This window comes from Bombus affinis, chromosome 3 (assembly GCF_024516045.1).
Source record: "Bombus affinis isolate iyBomAffi1 chromosome 3, iyBomAffi1.2, whole genome shotgun sequence".
Classification (NCBI taxonomy): Eukaryota; Metazoa; Arthropoda; class Insecta; order Hymenoptera; family Apidae; genus Bombus; species Bombus affinis.
In genome coordinates, this window is record NC_066346.1 from 12,133,131 (window position 1) to 12,148,316 (window position 15,186).

General features: G+C 37.8%; 1 protein-coding gene and 1 long non-coding RNA gene across 2 annotated transcripts in view; both read right to left on the minus strand.

Annotated features, from left to right (window-relative positions):
- Nucleotides 1-15,186, minus strand: part of LOC126914738 (mannosyl-oligosaccharide alpha-1,2-mannosidase IA-like) — a 588,982-nt gene that overhangs the window by 452,142 nt on the left and 121,654 nt on the right. The gene's annotated exons all lie outside the window — the stretch shown is intronic.
- LOC126914931 (uncharacterized) lies at nucleotides 7,943-9,935 on the minus strand. The gene is made up of 2 exons (XR_007709951.1): nucleotides 8,635-9,935; nucleotides 7,943-8,146 (listed from the first exon to the last, which is right to left on the minus strand). It is a non-coding gene; the product is annotated as an uncharacterized LOC126914931 (long non-coding RNA).

Sequence of the window (15,186 nt, forward strand, 5' to 3'; positions counted from 1 at the left end):
CGTAATTTGTAATTAAACGGAACGCGAACCACGATTCGTTGAACAAGAAGAGCGACCGTCGTCACGAATATTCTCTATCTCTGTTCCTCTTAGATATATCTTTCTCTTTGTCACTATTGACGACGTGATTAACCAGGGACTCTAGCAATTTGCAAAATTGATGGGATATCAAATCTCACACGACGAGCAATCGCTGCCTATGAAGTAAAACGAAGCCTCCTCCTCTTTCGAAGGAATCTTCTGATTACGTTACTCAGGAGCAATTAGGTGATTACTCTTGTCGATGAATTCGATAATCGAATCGATCAGAAACGAGATACGAGGATTATCGGGAGCGTTGATGGTACATTCTTTTCTTTCCTATGAAGGATAACCACTGTTACGTATTTCGTAATTTGTTTGCGACGCCTCGGAAGAATTTCGCGAAAAGTTCGCAAAACATCCGAATGAAATTACAGTGGATGTTAATTGATCGTATGAAACTCGACTCGCTTTCATATCAACAAAACCCAAGTGTGAAAGTTAGTGCGTATATCACAAGTAACGAAAATTTCTGCTCGGATCCGAAAATAAGGAAAATTCAAAATCTGTGGCAAGTAAAAAATGCTGATAGACACCGTCTTTCGCTAAACACCATAGAACGTGACAAAAGTTACAGAGATTACTCGGTATGTCCATTTTTCAAATAAACTGATGCCGCACGAAATTATTCACTGCCCGCGTTACCATATATCATTCGCCAGCCATTCTTCCCAGTTCTCGAAGGATTCAAGGTGGGTTTAGAACGTTAAACCTCGCGTTCCCCTCCCTTTGGCTGGCGATTCGGGATCATTCGACGCACAACTGAATAAAATTCGCCGTATACAAGGTTCGAAGGGACGTCCGTCGAATCCAGCTCATAGATATTTTACAACTCGAGATTGATGGTCAGCCGCGTTTTCACCTAATGCCATCTTTCACCATCCGAGCCAAGGCCGTGGCGCACGAGTTCTCGTTTCGTAGAAACGTCCGGAGGAAGATGGATATTCGTAATTTTCCTGGTTACCTCCGGGACAGACGTAGAGCCTCTTCGCCTGTTTTTCCTCTCTCGATTCTCTTTTTCGTAGCCTGCTATTAGAATACGATGCGAGAAGAGCCGAGAAAACGACGGATTGATCGAGTCTTTTCGCGTTTTTGATGCTAGGTCGTTTGTAGTAGGTTGTCAAAGTGGAATTGTATTTCTGGGGATAGAAAAAAGATATGACTTTTATATCTTAAATCAAGATTTGAGTTTTGTATTAAAGACACGTGGTAATTCATAGGAAGGATGGATTAGGCAAATATTTAGGTACTCTTCAAAGCATCTGTCGAATGTGTAATGTGCCATGTTGTTTTGTTATAGCGATCGTGATTAAGCGAATCTCAAACTGTATAATGAATTATAAATTAGAGATTTATAATTGAACTGTATATTATGCTGTAACAATTACCAGGTATGTAAATATGAAACCGGAATTTTTGTATAGAAAATACACGTTTATTGTATGAAAATGATTAAAAATATTTTATTCGAAGTATTGCCCATCGCTAGCTATACATTTTCCCATCTGTCTGGCAATTGGTGGATGCCACGCCAAAAAAGCTGTCGCTCTTTTGAGACAAACCAGTCATCGAGCCATTTTCATACATTTTCGTAAGAAGTGAAATGCTGGTCAGAAAGTGCGTGTCCCATCGATGCAAATAAATAGTAATCGAACGGAGCCAAGTCTGGTGAGTAAGCCGCGTGCGAAAGTATTTCCCAACTGAACGCTTCGATCGTTTCTTTGACCGGTTTTGCTGTATATGATGGTGCATTATCATGAAGCAAAATTACTTTGTGTTGCCTTTTTTGATATTCTGGTCGTTTTTCACGCAAAGCTTGATTCAAATCGATCATTTGTTGTCGGTAGCGCTCAGTATTAACGGTTTCGCCAGGTTTTAACAGCTCATAATAGATTACGTTCCACGTTCCACGTTCTTCGTTCCTCATGTCAAAATTGCCACTTCTGAATTTTTTAAACTACTCAAAGCACTGTGATTTACCAAGAGCATGCTCGCCGTAAGCTTCGACAAGCATTCGATGCGATTCTGCAGCAGTTTTCTTCAAATGGTAACAGAAAATCAATGCTGTCCGCAAATCGTAGTTTCCAGGCACAAAATTCGACATGTTCAACACTATTACAAACTATGCTGTTGTATGAAACTTGTATTGTTCTGAGTCGAAAATGTTTGTGAGATGTCAACAAAGACCTTTGGCATCAATGACGCAGTTTAGTGATAACTACATTATCAGTTAGGGCCATCTATAGGCAAATTCCGGTTTCATATTTACAAACCTGATATTAATATTCTAGAATAGGAACTGACGAGTATAATTTTCAACATTTTCTAAATATTTAAGTTTGGAATCTGTTTCAAAAGAGGCTTCGTTTTCTCTAAAATAATACACCCTATATATATTGCATATACATTATGCGATATTTTAATGACGAAATAAACACCGTTATCCCTAAGTATTCTAATAATTAAATCAATCTATATAAATCTATCGAGTTAAGAAAAAGAATTGTAGAAAAAGAGTTGAAAAATAAGAAGCGAATACGAAGGAACTTTCTCATGTTCCACAATGCAATCCGAGAAATCAGCTCATAACAGCTTGTATGTTCCACCGAGCATACATCACTCAGACTCCTCTAAACTACTTCACCCAACCTCGCAGAACCGTGTCCATATATCAAAAAACGTCGATACACGAACATGTATAGCCAATATAGTAACGTGGACGAAAAATAGGAAGCACGAAACGAAAGCTTCTTCCTCGGAGGTCGGTTACCTTGGAGAAACGTAGCTGCAAGCACTTGTACATCGATGCTGTCCATGGGTGGCATATCTTGCGAGATTTCGTCTTACTTAAAAACAACGAATCGTATACACTCTGCACTCATAACATTAACACACATTACGACATAGTTAATATGTAATAATAATAACATAATAAAGATAAATGCAATAATTTCAATCTTTCAGTCTGTAGCGTACGACTGTTATCATATTGAAATATTTAACAAATTAGGCAGAACTCAAAGTACCAATCGTTCAATTGCCATTGACGTACAGTAGGAAATTCTACACTTTCCATTAATCCTAAATTAACCAGCGTGAGATACGGTAAAAATGCATATAAAAATTTAGAACTAAAAAATAGCAGGGAAGTCATATCCGCGTCATAAATTCAGTTTACAATTAACGCTTACTTTAACAACCGTTTGCAGAGCGATCGTAACGAAAACCGAAAGTATCCCAGAGATGAGTACTCGTTCCGTTGCGTACGGTATCTTCTTGGCTGATAAATTAAGTGGCTCGGACATGAACGATAAATTCGCTAAGGCCGAGCGGTGTTCGATGATTTATATCGGGGACTACACCAGGAAGCTCGTGATCTATGACCTCGCAAGGGTCAGCCCATGGAGGTAAGACAATGCGCCGCGAACCTAGCCACGGACGCACGTGCGTTTGCGTGTACACTTAAATGCATCTCGCGGGACTAGGATGAGCGATGGCCAAGCCGCGCGGAAACTCATACGCGACTAAGCGCGACGTGCTCTGTGAAAAATTGACCCGCCACGTATCGCCGAGAACCGACCGCGTATCGAGCGAACTGGAGATTTTCAACGGAGACCGAGAAGTTCGAGATAATCGCGATGGTTGAATTGTTCTTTCTTTTCTCCCATTTTTATTTTTCTTTTCCTTTCTCTTTTCCTTTCTTCGAAGAGAAGGTCAAAGAAATGATTATTGTCTTTACAATGGAGATTTTATGGAAGCGAAAAGACTTGAAATTTTATATTATTTCTTATGACGCGGGATGATTTTCATCAAATACATTCTTTAGTTACCATACTGCACTTCGAGTATCATTTCGAATCAATAGAATAAATCAAAGCGTTTTAGCCTTTTCGATGATTTTAAGCTTATTTTTCTGTTGTTGATCGCATTAGATCGTACGGTAGGTACAAGTAGGACCAAATGATCGGAACAGTACAAAAATATTAAATTAACTTATTCTACTCACTGAGCAGACTATATAGATGTATATAACACTCTTCTCGCTCTTTTTTTTTAACTTTTTGACAAACTGTATTATATTTTCAAAACCGATGAAGCGATCAATCGGATTATAATTAACCTGATTTGTAGAAACGAACGGAGGCATACATTCTGGAGATCGCTTTATTTGTGCTCGACGAGTTAATTCGGTCGGTATTTTCATTACCTTCATCAAGTTAATTCCACTGTGTACATACTAACACGATACGAATACACAGAAACATTGTAATAATCGATACAATTCATTACAATTAACTAAATTTATGTACATAGGGAATTGGGAGACCTTCATTTTCGGTTCCACTATGCAAACGTATGAAGATTAAATTAATTACCTGACTCACATACATTCCTTTTAACAAATTCTCGTGAATCAATCGTAAATATGGGACACATTTGTCGATCTTTAGTTCTTGTACGTTATCATATGCAAGTCTTCATAATATGGTTTCGTATTGTTATATTTTATCATTACGTGGTAAATAAAGATGTTATTTAAGTTATTTTTCGTTAGCAACAACTTCGTACATCTGGTACATTGAAAAAGGAAAGAACTAGCGCAACTTTATCCATCAATCTTCTCATTAATCCTACTGCGTTCCATCATCCCTCTTATTAATTCCATTAATTCACTTTCCACGTCATTAATCAACATCAATGGCCTACCGTGTATTACTACGTAACTGTTAAATCTGTGCGGTTCAATCAAAATTCGACATTCTATCTTAACTAGGTTATACTTAACACTAAAAATACATACACACATATATATTTTATACTGGGTGACCTAAATAAAATATCAAAAGTTATTTCCTCAGACATTAACGAGGATATTGGCTTTGGTTTTACTTTAATTGAATGCTACAAGGTGGCTAATTTTCTAACGTGCAACCGATTTTCTGAGGAAATTTTCACGGAGACAAATGAGGCATCCTAGATTTTTCAAAATGGAAGATCGTATCAATTTTTTGTTATTCAGAAAAAATTTATCAAACTGAATAATATTTTCTTAAACCAACCTTTTATTGTGCATAGTGTCGACAACAAACGCCTAAGAAAACCGATTCATGGATTTTCAACAACAAATATCTCGTATCGTCGTTTTTATTCGTAGCCAAGTGGCCAATGCCTGTTGTTTGCTCTAGTGAATACCGCTGTGAAACCATGCAACTGGCCGGTTGAAAGCACCGGCTCAGAATGAACCACTTTGAATACGGTGTGACTGATAAGGTATAGCAGCGACCGCGGTTGATTTATCACACGCTGCTTCATAGATGTTTATGAATCATGCTACTATAGCCAGGACTTTGACACGCCTTTGCAAACAAAATTTCCTGGTTTGTTATTAGTTTTCAACTTCGCTCGTGCGATCATTTGTCAATTAATATTATACGTAAAATTACTATTGCTATATTCTTAAGAATTGATGATTTTAACGACAAGTATGGAGAGAGAAAAAAGCAGTTAGTACAATTATTCAGATTTCTCACACGTAATCACGAAATATTTCCAACATGACGTATAGATACACATCTAATTTGCACCAATAATACCATCTGAAATCTTTCCTCTTTTTTCCTTTATATATTTTATATTTCCTTTATATTATTTAATTTTATTTTTATCGTCATTCTTAACTCGGATATTACTCCATCATATTAGGTTGTCCGAAAAGTTTCTTTCGTTTTATAAGAAAATAATAGACGCACAATGTTTTTTATTTTATATTAGTTTATTGAATTATGCACGAACATAATAATTGTTGTTCATCTATTATCATCTTACGAAACGAAAGAAACTTTTCGGACAACCTAATGCTATATCGCCATCTACCAAAAATCACTTGCAATAAAATTTCTCCGGATTGGAAGGCAAGTTGCTTAACTTAATGCAAATTTCCTACTGACCCAAATAATCCATCCTTATCTTCTCTCAAATAAAATCACTAAATTGCCAACGCAGTCCCTGCCTAACAATAATCATAAATACCATCAAAAATCCCTATCATCATCCCTATATCAATTTTTCAATAATCCCATGTACTCTGCCCAATTCCTTGCGAATCAAGGTTAAAACAAAATCCCCGTAAAATCCACGGTTCAGATTCCAACTGTCCACTGGCCAGAGACTAGCGCTCGATCCAAACCGAGTCGAACGACAAACTGTTGCCCGATCTGGAAATCATGTTTCGCATCGCGGACCTTCTGCTGATCGCGCCCGAACGAAATCGTTTGTTCGATTATTCCGGCTGGATACGCGGATGATACGTGTGCAGGATTTTCTATGACCAAATGAAAGAGCGAAAGAGAAAGGCAGATAGAGAAAGGAGAGACGGGAAAGTCGAGCAACCGGAGAGAAACGTGCAATTGCTGGATCACTGGATCGAGATCTCATCGAAACGACCGAAGCCTGGCATTCGACCGTTTTCACCGAGGCCATTGTCCGTCCGAGCAATTGCAGGAAAAATGGCAATAACAAAAGCTAGAGCAAAAAGGACAATGGCGCGGCAATTAAGAGAGTCCAAGGACGGAAGCTGCGACTGATTTCTAGGAAATAATAGCCGCGCGTTGGAAATTGATACCTTTGCAACGATGAAAAAGCGCGATCGTGATTAGCAGGAAGGACGACACACGGACTCGTTTTCTTCGCAAGTGCCACGATTATGTTTCACTCACGTCGAACGTGTCGCGAATTTATCGCCGGTTATTATCCTGCATCGGGATCCTGAAGATAATTGTAAACCACGAACCACGCAGGATTATTCTTCACGGAATTGTTAGTTTTACCGGTTCTGTTAGCAAGTATCGCCGATTGCTACGATGCTTCGGGTTAATCGTCCGTTATTATCGTGGATCGTTTCTTTTTCACTCGATGATTAATTGACTCGAATTATACGGTTATTATTTTTGTTATTGGTGTTACTGACAGAAGAGCTTCAGCGAAGTCTAATATTCAAAATGCGACGAAACGATATTTTATACTTTACATTTACGCTTCTAAGCTTTGAAACTTTCGCCGAATCTTTTGGAATCTTTTTTCTATCTGTCGATCAATAATCTTTGCGATTGGTTTTTAAATTGGATTAATTTCAGATTACTAGATTTTTATCTAAAAGATTAATTTATTCGCGATTACAATGCACATTTTTATGCAAATTTATATTAAATTTAAAAGAACTGGAACTAATTGTAAGCAGAAATTTGTTTCACCCGCGCCAGATATTATAACAAGAGTTATATTTTAGAATAGAGACATTATCAAATAGGATTTAATTGAATTTTACATATGCGTCGAAAAGTGTGACAAGGCTCGTCTCGAAAAAGAATGTTCGACATGCACGAGGATGATGAGTAATACGGAAATTCCTTTGCGGCAGACGTTGTATTCTCGCCTGGAATTCTCAGATCTAACTGAGAAGGAATTTAATTCAGCGGCAATAAAATTGTTCGACTAAACAGCGTTCGGAAAATAACAAGCACCTGCACGTCGATAAAATTCCTTCTGCAAGAAACGGAATAAACGAATTGATCGGTTGATCAACTTTTTCTTGATTCTTCCTAGAAATATGTCCATATATCTTAATTCTCAAGTTTTCTTATTTTTAAACGAAATAAACGATGAACGAACGCAAAAGATAAATAATTAGGGACACTTGCATTACAAAATCAAAATGTATAGCGAAGTGTATAAATTTAAAATTATTTCAGTGTTCTTTGAATCTGATTGAAGCAGTAACTTCAAAGACAACAAGGGTAAACAAATTACTAGTATAATACTATATTCTTGTTTATAGTAAAAGGAGCTTATCTTGCAAAGAATACTCGTATAAGATCCGGCTTTATTAAAAACCTCTTTTCTTGCATATTGTCCTTGCTTCTGTCCTTGGTGTAATCAGAAACAGAATGCAATGGTATATTTGCCCAACCATGTTCTGTTAAATACATATATGGCGCACAAATGCAGCAGCAGCTATGTTATTCTTCATTGTGAAAAATTCTTTCCTTTCCAGGTACAGCTATGACTTCTACAAAAGAAACAGGAATTTGCTAATTAATGGATTCTGTGAATTAAAGAAATTTATCTTCGTTTTTCTTTCGATGCATTTATATGAAGTTTTTGTTATCCCATTACATTAAGGAAAGAATGTTTATATAGATAATCTTCGAATAACGTGATTCATTTGTTCCGTATTATCTAAGATTTCCTGCTAGACACTCAAATCTACATTCTTCACACCATAATTGAATGTAAAAACTATAACGTAAAATATTTCATTTTCAATTCCTCGACACTATGAAATTTCTCCCAGATAACCGTAAAAATAACCAAGAATCTTAAGTTAAAACTACGCATTATATTCCACATTACAATTTGATCGAGATCTACTCTATTGTCAGCGAAAGTACATATAACGTATCATACAGTTCCCCTCCGAATATAATCAGGAATTCTAAATTACAATCACACGTTATAATTCATGAAAATACTCAACAATTTTATCTAAAAACCTACACGTTAGACACCATGTTGCAATAATTGCCAGCTTGTGCAGCAACAACAGGAAGATACAGAGAAGCTTATAAAATTGCAGATTCATCGGATCGCTCGTTTCCGATACAAAATAAGAGGAAAACAGTTCTCTGTCAACTTCTTGAGCCGGTATCGTGCTTAAGTACGAAAGCCGGGGCCGGTTCTTAAAGTAAACTCGCAAGTTTCGTCGGTTAGAAAGAGAGAAACGAAGAAGCCAAGAGTGGGCGTTACTTCGACGGGAAAGGAAATTGTCTGATCCCCCACGGTCGATTTCCACTTTCCTGCGGGTTTCCGTCGATGGCTGGAGTACTTAAAAATCCTTTTCCTCTCGTCCACGCCGCTGGAAACTAAATCTTCAACACCTACTTCCTGCTCGGAAACGTCTAAAGCAGTGAAACATTTACGCGGTATCCGGCAACTTCGACGAAAGTTTTAAAGACCCTTCGTCTTTAGCGGATCGTCCACCGTTATATATATATATGTAGCGGCACTCGTCGGTAAAATTCATAGCGGTTTCCGTCCAGTGAACCCGCTACACAAAAGATCGTGTTTACAGAAAGATGAGTTTATTATAGATCCGACAACCTTAGGCGGTTACCGAAGGTTAATCAAAATCTGTCGTTTTTGTCGTGATCATATGCCCTCGAGTCGACTACCCGAAAAGTCAAAATTCGTAAACAAGGTCGAGAGTTCAGCGTCCGTTGGGATCTTTCGAGAACATCTTCAAAATTAAAATCCCAACGCCTTTTGTCAACTCCGACGGTTATAAATATAGCGAACAGGGTAGCGAGACATTCTTTTGTTATCGAGTGACACGAGCAGTAGCAGCTAAGTCGATACTTCCCTTGCGCCGATCTATACGTAATCACGAATCAAGACAGCAGTTGTGTTATACGACTAGTGTACACGTAGGGTATACTTTAATAAACTACATAGTTAAATATACTCTGGTGTTTTTAAATCTAAATCGCTTACATACACCTTATATGTGTGTGTGTGTGTGTGTGTTCGCTTCTTTTTTATCCGGATAGCAGTTTTATTCCTCTTAATTGGACGCGAGTAATTTATCGCAAAATTATTGGTGTTTCCGAGGAATCGTATAAACTCGAGTGAAAGTCTCCGTGGATCGAAGGAGCAAATGTTCATGTTCCTGCGCGATAGGTGTTTTATACTTCTAGCGTGTTAGACATGTAATTTTTCAGTAAGTGGGTACGCGAATAAATTATTAAACGAGTAATTAATTGAATCTATTTTTGTTACGATCAAATTCTGTTCTTTGAACAAGAAATTTTGAAATCTTATTTGCATACAATTGCAATAAATACGTTTAAATTGTGTTTGTAACGCTTAATTTTCTTCCGTAAAAATAGTAATATCAAGGATCAACTAAAACTATTCACTGAAAAGCACTGTTTGAATTCTCAGTGAAAAATAATCACTTTAAACCCGGTAATACCGGCGATGAAAGAAAAAAAAGAGTACACGTTAGAAAGAGAGAAATGTAGAGAAACGTAATGAGAGGCGCAACGAATGGGTTTCGGCTAACGAACGGTCGAAATTAAAATGACCAGTGCGCAGTTCCAATTACCATGCCATTATTTTTGCGCGTACTCTGCTACGTATACGTACAATTTACAACCTAACGAGAACGACACACCGGCCGATTGATTTATCGACGAGGAAATTAATATCCTTCAGACCAAGTGAAACCGGTTCCAGCATGGGCGTTGCTTTGTTGCCTCTGACCGCACCCTAGAAATGTTAGGTTGCGGTGGAACAATGTTACGGGAACACCCTCTTTTCAATCACCCTTAACACACGTTGAAAACATTAACCAATGCTTGGCTGACCGCTGGTCAGCTCACGTCCCCCATTCCATTTGACCACCAAGTGACGAGTTCTGCGATCTTCCAGCCCACTTTTATGCTAATTAATCGCGTCAACCGCTCATCTTCTTTTCTTTCTCTTTGCTTTAGTTTCGTTAGTCATTGAGCACACGTCGAACATATACGGCTCCGATATGTCCATTTTGATCAATGTCGGTGAATTTTTTTCCATTGATAGGGAACATATGCGATATATTATTTTGTACTATTGTCCTTTACAAATAGACTAAGTTATTTAGGTGCACCATCGCTTCGAAACTTTCGTTCTTTTAGTATAAAATTCCGATCTATTTACATGAATTACGATAAAGCGATGGAAGAGAAATTTTCTCACAGTTTTTATTAATGTAATTAAAAAAATGAAAGTTGTTAATATATATAAAACTGTTTTACCAATCGAAAACTCTAAACTGTATAATATTTTGCATAGTCAAATTTCCCAAAAATTCATTATTTGGAAAAAAATTGTTAAATACCGAAACAGTTGATAAAATATTCCAATATTAAATAGTAAATATATAGCAGATATTTTGGATTTCAAATATTGTAAACTTGAATAAAATGTTATAATATTCTTCCAAATATAACAACTTAATTTACCCTAATTAATTATTGTATGAAATTATAGTATGTAACTTCACGGTCGATATACTCAGTGGGTAATGTATGCTCACGTAGGAATTGAATCTTTTATGAGTCATTAGTAAAATTAATATTAGAGTACTTTGCCGGGGTTTCTAATTTATGATTTAACAATGAGTATACGATCATTGTGAAAATGTTTATTTGCCATGTATTAAATTCGTAATGTAGCACGTATGACATACTTGCTCGTGAAGTTACTGTAATTAGAAAACTATAATGTACCTAAAATTAGTATTATTCTTTAGAAACCGAAAGGAAAGTTTCAATCTGCAAAAGTTGCAACAGCTGCAAGGAATTATCATTTTAAAAGAACGGCCTGAGGAAATCGCGGAGAAGGAACTATGAAAACAACCCGAGAAAATTATCCTGTTACGTCTTAACGTATTGCGCAGGATTGTTTCTCACAACGTCCAGATTGAAATATTCGCGTGCATATCGTTCGATCGGCACGCGGAATTCTGTAGTTTTACGATTTCGTTTTTACGCAAGAATTGATGAATCTTTTACAAAGTTGAACCTATTCGTTTTAAAACGATTCTATTTCATTTTATCCACTCGCGAAAACAACTACCCCTCCTCCTCTTATCGTAATACACCATTTACATTTCACTGTATATTCCTGATAGTTTTCAGATTCACCGCTGGGCAATTCTAATAATATTCCACATATTTTCGCATATATTCGTTTGTTAAAAGTCTCCAACCAAGAAACGTGTGTCTCAGTTTTAAATCAGGAACCATATTACCAACCGTAAAAAGAATAACGTTTCTATCCATTTTGGTTATATTGTAATTTACAACGCTCGCAAAGTATCTAATTTTAGAATTCTTATATCGATTTTTAACATCACACATCGTAGATAAAGGCTCGCGCCCTAAGAACCGCATCAACCACCAGCGATACTCGGAAGCAGACCTCAAGAAACTCGCCTCAACCACCGACTAAATACCGCAAAACACTGCAGGGAAAACTGTTTCAACGCTTTATCGACCATTTAACCTAACTACACGTCTCTCTCCCCAAGAACAATCGTTAACCATCCTTATCCTGTTATTCGAAGAAAGTAAATTAACTTCTCGCTCGAAATTGTCAATTTATTGAACGTTGATAATTTTCCTGTTGTTTCTGTTCAGTTGGAAACGAATTATACTGCGACGGTATAAAAAGATACGTGACACGAATTTTATAAAAAGATTGAACGAAGCAAAAAATTCTGAAAAGAGATTCGATTGGAAATTGGATAAAAACAAATCAACCGTATGATGGAATTTAATTAAAAATTGAATAAAGAAACAAATTTCCGCCAGAATACACACAGAGAACTCCACCAACGCCTCTAATCTATCGATACTTTCACCAAAATATGTACAACACCCAGAAATCAACCCCTCAAAACTTAATTTATCTTCATCATCCTCTGACCCTCTGATTACACAAATTTCTTATTGAAGCCCGTCCCTGTTAACAGGTTAATTTCTGCAGGCCGTATAAATCGCCATCGATCGGCTTCGGATACCGCTTCGACAGCAACCGGAAGCTGCACGATTCCGCTCCCATCGCGGCGCATTCATCTCCATAAATACTGTCGAAGTACTCCCGAAGACACACAACGAATACACGCAGGAGAATTCTACGGGGCGATCCACGATGCGTCATTCCTCCGGTAATGGTTTAAAAGCTTTCGATGGCGTATGAAGAGGGACAAAGAGAAAGAAAGAGAAAGAAGGGCAGAGGGAAAGATAGAGAAACGATACGGATGATGGCAAGCCAAGGAGTGTACCTACGTCGTGTGAGGGATGGGTGAAACGGAAGGTAAGGGTGGGCTTGGTTCAAGGATAAGTGCCGTATTGGCATTTGACTGCCGGCTAGGGGCACGTCTGGGAAATGTACAGCACGGTTCTCGAGGAATGGGAAATGGCTTGGCCGGGACGCTGATGGTATGGGATGCCTTCGAATGGATGCTTGTCTGAGCCCATCCGCCGACGCCGAGCCGAGCCGAGAGTGTCTCCATTCGGAAAGGGCCTAGACGCTCGATTCGATCCGACTGAATTCCTTTGCGTCGAATTCCTGTCGAACGCCGGGGCCCCGTCTCTCGCCGACGGCTAACCATCGGACTAGACTAGACGCTGGAAAAGTCTTCGCTTCGTACCGAGCCATGGGCTTTGGAAGCGTACGCTTCCAGGAACGCCAAGGTGTGTATTCCATTTTGAAGTTGGAGCTTTATAAAGCATTTTTGTGGTTACACGAGGTTCAGTTGTTTAACTGTTCTGTTTAACCCTTGTTTCTGGGACTGTATGATTCGATATGTAAATCATAATTCAGTGGATATCGTTGAAACGTAGATACTGTTTAAATATTTGCGTTTAGTGGTCAACATAGAGTGGCTATAGAAAGTATTGGCACACCCTCGTTCTTATTATTATAGCAATTATTTAAGTTCAAGTATATTACATTTCAAATATTACTTAATTTGACGCTATGAAAGTGAAACACATATAGAACCAATCCCATCCAGACCTTCGTGTATCAACACGAAGGATTCAAGATCTACGAAAACTTCTTCAAGAACGTTAAGTATCGAATCACGTTCAAAATGATTCAGACTTGCACAGTGCCGAAAAACATTGAACCGCTTCGAAATTGAGATTCAACCGGCAACCACTTCTTCCAGCAACTTCTTAATCAGAGCAGCGCAACGTAGGTCCATCCTTAGGCTGATGTTGTGATAGCCGTTAAATCGATTATCTTCTCTTCGTCTAGACGTGTTGTTCGTTTTCGTGGTCACGTCACTCCGTCGTGACACTAATGACGTTAAAACGGATCCGCTGATCGATGGATCTGATCGTTAAACCTTCGATTCGGCGGCATGTAGCCCGGCCTAATTAAAGAATAACGACGGTAGTCGCCGAACCAGCCTCTCGATCGTCCTTCAAATACAACCAGACCAAAATGATACAACTTCTCGTCTCTCTTCCACCTCTTCCTTCTCTTCCTCCCTCTTTGTTCTTTCGCTCCACGGGTGCGCATTCCATCTGCTCGTTAGTTCCGGCTAATTTGAATCGTGCACTGACTCGTTCCTTCGCATTATTCCATCTTCGAACTGTCTTCGTACCGACCTGTCTCCATATCGGCTGCTTTCGTTTTCTCGTCACCGATCTTTCTCTCGACGATCGTTGATCCTTGATTTACACCGCTCTCAATTCAGAGAAGATGTTTTTTCGAGTAAGATGAAGTCGTTGAAACATTCATGACGGTTCTTGCGATTCGAAAAAGGGGAAGTTTGTCGGTGGTTCGTCGAAAGGGTGTTTGAGCGAAGACGAATGTCGAGAGGGGGCTATTGTGGAGTTAAGGTGTATTATTGCTAACGAAAATTTAATACCTTCTCGAGGATTTTGGTAATTGCCAGTTTCTCAGCTACAGTATTATTGATTAAAGTTTCAGGAATCTCTGGAGTGGTATATCATTGTGTTTGCTAAATTAATTTTAGTAATTTTTAGCAAACAAGCTATTTTCTGCAAGCTACGATAATGTATTTTAATTGATGTAATTTTCTGTCTAAAACTGAGAAAAAATGACGTAGTAACAATCGTAGTGACTGTTCAACGATATTAGCAAGGAACATTTGCATCTACATACTGGTAAATCTCCATTATTCTGTCAAAATCAAATATCGAATAAACATACCAACGAATAACAAATAATCAAATCATTTAATTTCAAATAACTTTAAGTAGTAATTTTTAAATAACATTTGAAAACTTTTCTTAAAAGATCTAATTTTGCAAACCCTACTCTTCTATGTTTCCGTATTTCATGTAACTAATATCTCATTAATGATAAAATAATTGAAACGAAATAAAACACATCGATATCCTAAGTTGAAAATTTAAATCTTCTGAAAAATTCCTTCTGAAAAGTCTTTTCTAAAACTTTTACAAATACAATTCCGTATTTCTAACGTAATAAATATCAGACCATAAATCACCTCAAATTTTACTCACT